Below are 8,460 nucleotides of genomic sequence, written 5' to 3'. Positions count from 1 at the left end.
TAAATTTGTGAAATGTTACAATATCTTTGAATATTACAATAAAACAATATTTAATAATTTTTGTATATATAGTTACGATTTAAATAATAAATTAATAATCCGAAAATATATATATAGAAGAAGATACAAATACATGTGAAAGTTTAAAACAATCTATTCAATGAAAAAAATATACAGTAAACTTATTATGTTTTAAAAATTGATACACACATATATATTATAATATATCTCAATTTAGAATTGAAAATAATATATTTATATAAAAATAAGTGAAAACAAAAATCCGCGCGGTTGCGCGGATCGTGATCTAGTAAACTCCTTAAAATATAGTATTCAATTCAACATACGGAATCTAACGTAGATCTAATTAAAAGTTTTTGGGGTCAATTGGAAATAGACCCAACCCATTTCCTCATAATTTCAAATTAGTACTTGAAATATAGATTCAGGCACGGTTTGAGCCGATTAAATATTTCAAAAATTCGAATTGATCCCAAGAACTTTTATTTAGATCTATTTGGACCCCGTATGTTAAATTGGATATACTTCAAAGAGCTTATATAGTTGGGGACACATTTCATTACTTTGTTTAAGATACATTACCCAATAGTTCGTGTAACTAGAAATCTTTTTTCCTTTTTATAACTGACAATTCCAATTTTTTATAAAAATCTATGTTTAATGGGATTTCACTTAAATCATTCTAAACTATTTTATGAAGATTTTAATGGTTCTAATTGCACCATATTGAAACTTTTATGTTAATATTTCTTTGTTATTCTGCAGAATAATTAATAAATTATAGAAACTCAGAAAAGAGAACATTCATCAGAACATCAAACTTACCAAAAAGGTTTTTTTTTTACCAAAAAGGTTACTTGGTATCCAAAGATAGAATCGTACAAAAAAAACATTCTGGATAGAAGTGAGTCTTGCAACAAAAGAGAGGCCTCAGTCGTAATAGTCTACGTAATATTGTTATTTGTGGCTTCCACTTCCACAAACTTATCTTCTTTTATTCATACAATTTCAACTTGTAGATCCATTAATAATAAATAAATACACATGCATGACGTGATTTGATTCTTCAAACGACCATTTATGAGTCAGTCATCGGCTCAATCTCTCCAAAACTCTTTAAAATATCTGCTTCATCTTCCCGGTAACTCTCATAGCTTTCTTTTCTTCTTGAAACTTTTCTCTAGGTTCATACCAAAAAAAAAGAAAAAAACTATTCTCTAGGTGAAGAATTTGTCTCAAAATGGCTCCCCCCAACGAGAAAGATGATGTTCCCATGCTTCCAATCTCATCATCATCATCATCATCACGTACAAGGTCTTTCACTTCCAGGTTTCGTAGCACTTCCCTCGCAAACACTTCTTCCGCCATTGATGGATTCGACAGCTCCAATGTGGTTCTAGGCTACACAGGTCCTCTTCAAACCTATGGACGACCAGCATTTGTGCAAATGAGTGCATCTCTTCCCTCTACTCTCATTCCTGAGCCTCTCTTTCTTCATCCTACTCCTACTGGTGGTTCTTCTCATTCCATTGGTGTCTCCTCCTCTCAGCCAGAGAGCTGTCCTTTTGCTGCCCTCGAACACAAAAACTCAGACGATGAACTCGGCTTGGGATCTGGACAATTGGAGGTGTGTAATGATCCTTACTGTACAACTTGCCCTTCTTATTACAACCCCAAACCTGCCCAAATCCCACCTTCCAAAGTACAGTAAAAACTCTATAAATGAATAATACTAAAATTACAAAAAAAATTGTCTTTTTAGTTTACAAAAAAATTATAATATTTTATTAATTTATAAAGTTTTTTTCTTCTTTTTTTGGCTAGTTACATCATGCTATGTGTGATGATGCTAGAGGCTGGGCTACGCGATTTGTTACATCAATTAATAAATTCTTAACCGGAATCATCAATCCTCACTACAAATTCGTTCAGAGATGGACTAAATTATTTGCTTCATGGTTGGTTATTTTTATAGATCCCCTCTTCTTGTTCCTCATAAAAGTCAAAGAGGTATGTTTAGTTCTTATGTTTTGTATTCTTGCGTTTGTGTACCTTTTTCACAACCATCTTTCGTGTACTGCAGAACGACAAATGCATTATGATCGATTGGCCGGTGGCTAAAGCATTTATAGCTGTTAGAAGTGTAACGGATGTTTTATTCTTTGTAAACATTATGCTTCAGGTGTGTTAACTTTTGCTTACAGTCTTTGTAAATTGTAAATTGTAAATTGTAAATTGTCTATAGTTTTGGGAACACAGAAAATTTATCAAAGAATTTAGCAAAAAATATTTTTAGAATAATATAGGGGCTTACACTTATATATATATATATATATATATATATTAACTTTAATTTTAAAATTTTGGGAACCCAAAACTAGTGTTTTACTTCACTATATCCGAGACGAGTTCCGCTTCCATTTTGTTATAGGAGTAAGAGATTTTATTGGCTTTTATTGCTTTTTAATACTTTGTGCAGTTCCGTTTGGCCTATGCAACTCTTGAGTCTACAGTTGTTGGTGTTGGCCACTTATTTGATCATCCAAGAAAAATTGCTCGCAATTATTTGCGAGTCAAGTTTTTACTAGACTTGTTCATAGTGATGCCACTTCCACAGGTATTGTCGCATTTACAGCTACAACTGTTTATTATTAAAGGAGTATTTCATACTCCCTCAGTTTCGTAATATAAGTAGTTTTGGCTAAAAACGCGAAGATTAAGAAAATTATTATGTTTTTAAAAAATATTTTATAATAAATAGGTTAGATATAATTTAACCAATAAAAATAAGTCTATTTAATTTGATTGGTCACACTGTATTCAATAAATGTAAAAGTTATCTAAAAATACGAAAACTACTTATATTTTGAAACAAAAATATTTCCCTAAAACTACTTACAATATGAAACGGAGGGAGTATGACCACTGATTTCTAATTTTGTCTTTCCTCTTTTGGTTACAGATATGGATATTTTGGATATTACCAGTACAATTAGGCGCATCGGGGGACAACTATGCAAAAAACTTTCTAACCGCTGCAGTTCTTTTCCAGTACATTCCAAAGTTGTGTAGACTACTACCCCTTCTTGCTGGCAAAACACCGACGGTCTTCCTATTTGAGTCGGCTTGTAGTTTTGTTACTAACATTCTCACCTTCATGCTTGTTGGTCATGTTGTTGGCTCTTGCTGGTATCTTTTTGGTCTGCAGGTATATCAAAAGTCTCAAAATTTATATCTTTCACTTTAATCTAATATCCTTATTGTTGCTTAAGCTACTTAGTTTGTCATAACCAAAAATGATGTATATCTTTCTAGTGATTTATATATCCCTCTCATTTTCTCTTTTTTCTCTTTCAGAGAGTTAATCATTGTCTTCGAGATGCTTGCGGTAATTCTCATCAAGAATGCCGAGAACTAATATACTGTGGTCATGGAAATAGTCATGTAGCTGCATGGAAAGATAATGCAAGTGCCATTGCTTGTTTTCAAGAGGATGGTTTTCCTTATGGAATCTATTTGAAGGCAGTCAATCTCACCAATCATTCTAGCCTCTTCACAAGATACATTTACTCACTTTTATGGGGTTTTCAGGTAACTGGATTTATCACACAGCTGTTCAACTTGTTTACATTGGTTGGTACATGTGGAACTCTTAGTGAATGTGATACTGTTTAAAATTCTCAAAAGCAAATCAGCACACTTGCTGGAAACCAAGTCCCAAGTTACTTTCTTGGTGAGGCCTCCTTTACTATGGTGATTATCGCACTGGGGCTTTTGCTCTTCCCACTTCTTATTGGTAATATGCAGAACTTCCTTCAAGCTCTTGGTGGAAGGTAACTAACTCCTATAATCTCAAGACATGCTACTGGGTGATTTCTATATCACAAAGTACTCTGTTGATTGTGTTTTGCCTACCCATCTTAGGAGTTTGGAAATGAGTCATAAACGGTTCCTAGAAGGTATAAGAGGGTATGTGAACGTGCCTCTTAAATGGTTCTGTAATGTCACTAGCTATGAAGGTAAGCGAATAGTTGTTTTAACAGGAGGGTGCGACTGGCTGAGTGGGTCAACTGGGCTGCTACCAGAGGATTTAACGAAAAAATTGTATTTGAGAATATGCCTAATGATCTTCAAAGAGATATAAGACGACACCTCTTCATATTTCTCAAAAAGGTAATTATCTGAGTCCAGGGGTGGAGCTACGTGATAGGTAGGGGCAGCTGCCCCTCACTGAAGTTTTTTGAAATATTAGAAATATAACCATAGTATATAGATAACGCTAACTATATTGGTTATTACCTCCATTAACTAAAAGTCTTTGCCTCCGTTCGTTTATGTTCTTTTGTTTATGTTTCAGTCATGTTTTATATTTTATATTTTTAAGACTTATTTACTTTCTAGCATAAATCAGAAACTATTTTTAAATTGACCTCTTTCATAACTGCATAATCTAACTTTCATTATGTTTCCGACATATTTATGATTTTTTGATAAATTCCCTCATATATTTTTTTTACCATATCTTGTTTTAGTCGTTTTTGCTTAATTATCTATTGAAAATTCTAACTTTATCTTAAAGTTGATGTTATCTTTCAAATCCCCTATATATTAATTGAGAAGCATTTGAAAAGATGTAACCTCAATTTTGTATTAATTAAAAAGACCTCTTGTTTATGTGGCACATTTAAATGCCTTCTAAATCTTTTTTTTCTAAAAATTCTAGAGCACCTAATATAAACTATAGTTTAATCTAGTATTGTTCCGTTTTTCCATAATTATATAACACTATAGAACATTATATTAACTTAAAATATAAGAAGTGTGTATTCTTTCCTTAAATAAAAGCTACGTAATTACCTAATATGATTTACATATATATGGCAATTAATGATTATGAATAATAAAGATTTGATAAAAAAATTGCATCCTTCTTCATTTTCGTTTAATTTTATATTATTAAAAAAATAAACAATCGCATTAACCATAAAATAAAAAATTAGATTTTTTCTTATATGCTATATTTTGAATTTTTTAAAACGACTGTAATTACAAAAATGTAAGTTTTCCTTAAATATACGACTAAAAACATTAAAATGACATGTATCAATTTGATGGTTGATTTGAAAGCTTTCAAAACCATATGGAAGATAAAAGTCAAAATAATTGAACTGTGGAAAAAATACTGTTCACTTTTTTCAAGAATGTGTTCGACGAAAAAAATAAGGTTTTTATGTCATAATTTGTTTAATGTCCAATCCGATCAACCCATGATATATTAATTATAGTTTTGTTTCATAATTTTTAATAAAAATTGATCCGATCCACCGGAAAGAAATTATATAATAACAACAAAAAATATTGTATATGTATAAACAAAATGATCAAATATATAAAATAAATTATCGATAATATATACAAATAAACTCACTGCGCAAGACGCAGGTCTTATCCTAGTTATCTTAAATGATAATCATTTCCTTATAAATACGTTAAGTTTATTATGAAAATAACAAAATTATCTGTGTTAAATCAGTTATAAATTTTTAAGAATGATTTATACAAGTTTATATTCACCTAAGTACTAAATTTTTAAACAGTAATATTAAACCCAAATGTTAGAATTTTTTGATTAAATGTACTTTTGAAAAGTAGGGAGCAACTTAATGTATTTCAAACATTTTCTCATTATCTACTGAGTAACTATTTCTCAAAATGTAAATTTACTTTTAAAGAATCTGAAAAGGTAAACACATATATTATAATGGAGAAATCAATTTTGAAATAGTATATATATAATCATTCTTATTTTAATATTGTACGCTTTATATTTTAAATTTTAGATAATTAATGTTCTCTTAGGCCTCTCTCAAAAACTTCTGTGTATTAGAGGGGGTAGATTATTGAATACTAATGGGTTTGTAGGTGAGGGTATTTTCGAAGATGGATGAATTAATCTTAGATGCCATCCGTGAGAGGCTGACATATAGGAGATACATAAGTAGTAGCACGGTTTTGCACCGCGGAGGTGTAGTTGAAAAAATGGTATTCATAGTAAGAGGTGAGATGGAGAGCTTTGGAGAAGACGGTTATGTTCTTCCTTTATCAGAGGGAGACGTTTGCGGTGAAGAGCTCCTCGCTTGGTGCCTAGGGCGCTCTTCTGTAAACCCCGGTACATCCCTTGTTGAATCTATGTGCTTTGGGTTAAATACTTGAAACATTACACTGCATCTTGGAACTGAATATGTTTTGTGCAGATGGAACGAGGATAAGAATGCCATCGAAGGGTTTAGTAAGCAACCGAAATGTTAGATGCGTTACAGACGTGGAGGCTTTTTCCCTGAGTGTAGCAGATCTTGAAGACATAACAAGCTTGTTCTTGAGATTCCTAAGGACTCACAGAGAGCAAGGAGCCATTAGGTCTCCACATTGGAGGCTACGAGCAGCTAGGCAGATTCAAGTTCCTTGGAGACACCGAAGGAGACGGCTTCAGAGATTTTACTCTGCTCAGTCTAGTTACAGCCTTTAGATTGTAATCTCCACTCTTGATATGATGATATGTGCTTGGTAGTGTTACCACTGGCAGCATACAAAAATAGAAAGTGGCAAATGTGAAGAAAGACTTTAAAAGGAATTTAGGAAAAATATCACAAATTTTGGTAGTTGTTCCTGCGTGTTGCATCTGTGTCTCTTAAATCTCTGTGCACCAGTAAAAACTCAGTAAAGGTACGGTATGCCTTTTGTAGGTTTAGAAAATTTATTTTTTCTAGATAAGTATATATTCATAAAGGATAAAGGAAATCAGGTTTTGAGGCTGCTATAAATATGGGTCTAAGGGTTTATAAAATTATTCATTCACACAATAATAAGAAACCCTAAACTGTGTTTATCTCAATACGTTTTGTTCTCTATTGTCTTTTTGCTTAATTCGTGGCCGTTCATATTTATATTATCAAACCAAACAAAACCTTGTCTAATAAAAGTAAACAACTTACCACTTCTTGAACAAACACGGTGACGTTGATCCACAGTTATGATTTTCTGAAAACGCTGGAGATGATGATTCCTTACCACTTTCTTTTTGTATATCTTCGGTGATGAATAGTGAAGACTTTATGATTGCTCCAAACTTCTTTGGTTTTTTTTTTTTTTTGTCAAACAAACTTCTTTGGTTTTAATGTGTTAAATCTCGGCATATATTATTCAGATGGTGTTAATTCAAGTTTAGTTACATTACTTTAGTACTATAACAACAAGCTGCTAAAATTTTGATTATTACTCATAGACGATACTAAAGGAGCTACATCAATACTTAGCTTCTGACCATTCTCACAGTGGCCGTCTACTGCACAGATGAACCGGTGCTCACCAACCTCTGATATTGTAGAAGTCGGATAACCAGACTGAGATAAACAATATAACAAAAATAATACGTTAAAGGAAATCGACGATTTGTAAAGCGAATACAAGAACGATAAGAAATCGTATTCGCAAATAAACATGGAGTCGAGATATAATCTCTTTCCTTAACTCTAAATATTCGCTCCGTTAGTGAGACGATACTGTACGAATATCGAGTCCCAGGATACCATGGTAGACGATTATGCTTCACTCGTGAATCGCCCTATCAAACTATAAATCTACGAAACACTCTCGAACTATAGACTTACGCTAAGGGATTTTCGGCAAAAACGTTGAGCTTAACTTGGTCCAAAAAGAATTTTATTGGGCCGGAGACCCTCCACCAAGGCCCAAGGCCCAAGGCCCAAGACCCAAGCCCAAGCCCACGCCGAGCCGCGCGTGGGGAGCCATCTCTTCCTCTGAGACGTTTGAAACAAGGTAAGTGTAGTAGCTTATATATACAACTCATCCTCAGCTCTTGTAAGCGATGTGGGATGTTTCCCAATCCTTCATCAACTTATTTATGCCATTAGGCTTTGATTACATTGGCCCATTTCTTTTCACACTTTAATTAAACCCATTTGGTTTAAATTGATCCAACAATCCCCCACATGAATAGAAATGACTCTTCTAAATATATGCAGACTAAATGCAGACTCGATATTCTCTATAAACTATACTTATTCTAATCTTGACTAGACTAGACAGACTTATCGAGAGTGTTTGCGAAAAATTCACTGTGTTTGAGTTGGTGGCATTTTTAAGCCTTGAACCACTCATAGTTAATATCTGTCGGGTTTACTTTACCAGAAGGTGAACATGATGTCTTGAACCAACCGGTGTTTTATGTAAACCGAGACAACATGCATAACGCAGCTTCATTTTCTCGTAGAACTTAGTTCTCTATTGTGTTCATTGTGGCCCTGAACTATTCCTGGTTTTCATGAGTGAACTTAGAGAATATAGCCTTGCATTCATTCTCCTAGAAACGGCCCCATTTCACACTCATTAGGTGATTGACCATGAAAAGTATTGAGTAAT

General features: G+C 33.0%; 1 pseudogene; it reads left to right on the top strand.

The window, feature by feature from the left end:
• Window positions 1-1,208: 1,208 nt before the first annotated feature.
• On the top strand, window positions 1,209-6,585 carry LOC106299616 (annotated as a pseudogene).
• The last annotated feature ends 1,875 nt before the right edge of the window (window positions 6,586-8,460 follow it).

The sequence above is a fragment of the Brassica oleracea genome, chromosome C1 (assembly GCF_000695525.1).
Source record: "Brassica oleracea var. oleracea cultivar TO1000 chromosome C1, BOL, whole genome shotgun sequence".
Classification (NCBI taxonomy): Eukaryota; Viridiplantae; Streptophyta; class Magnoliopsida; order Brassicales; family Brassicaceae; genus Brassica; species Brassica oleracea.
This window is presented reverse-complemented; position numbering and strand designations above follow the sequence as displayed.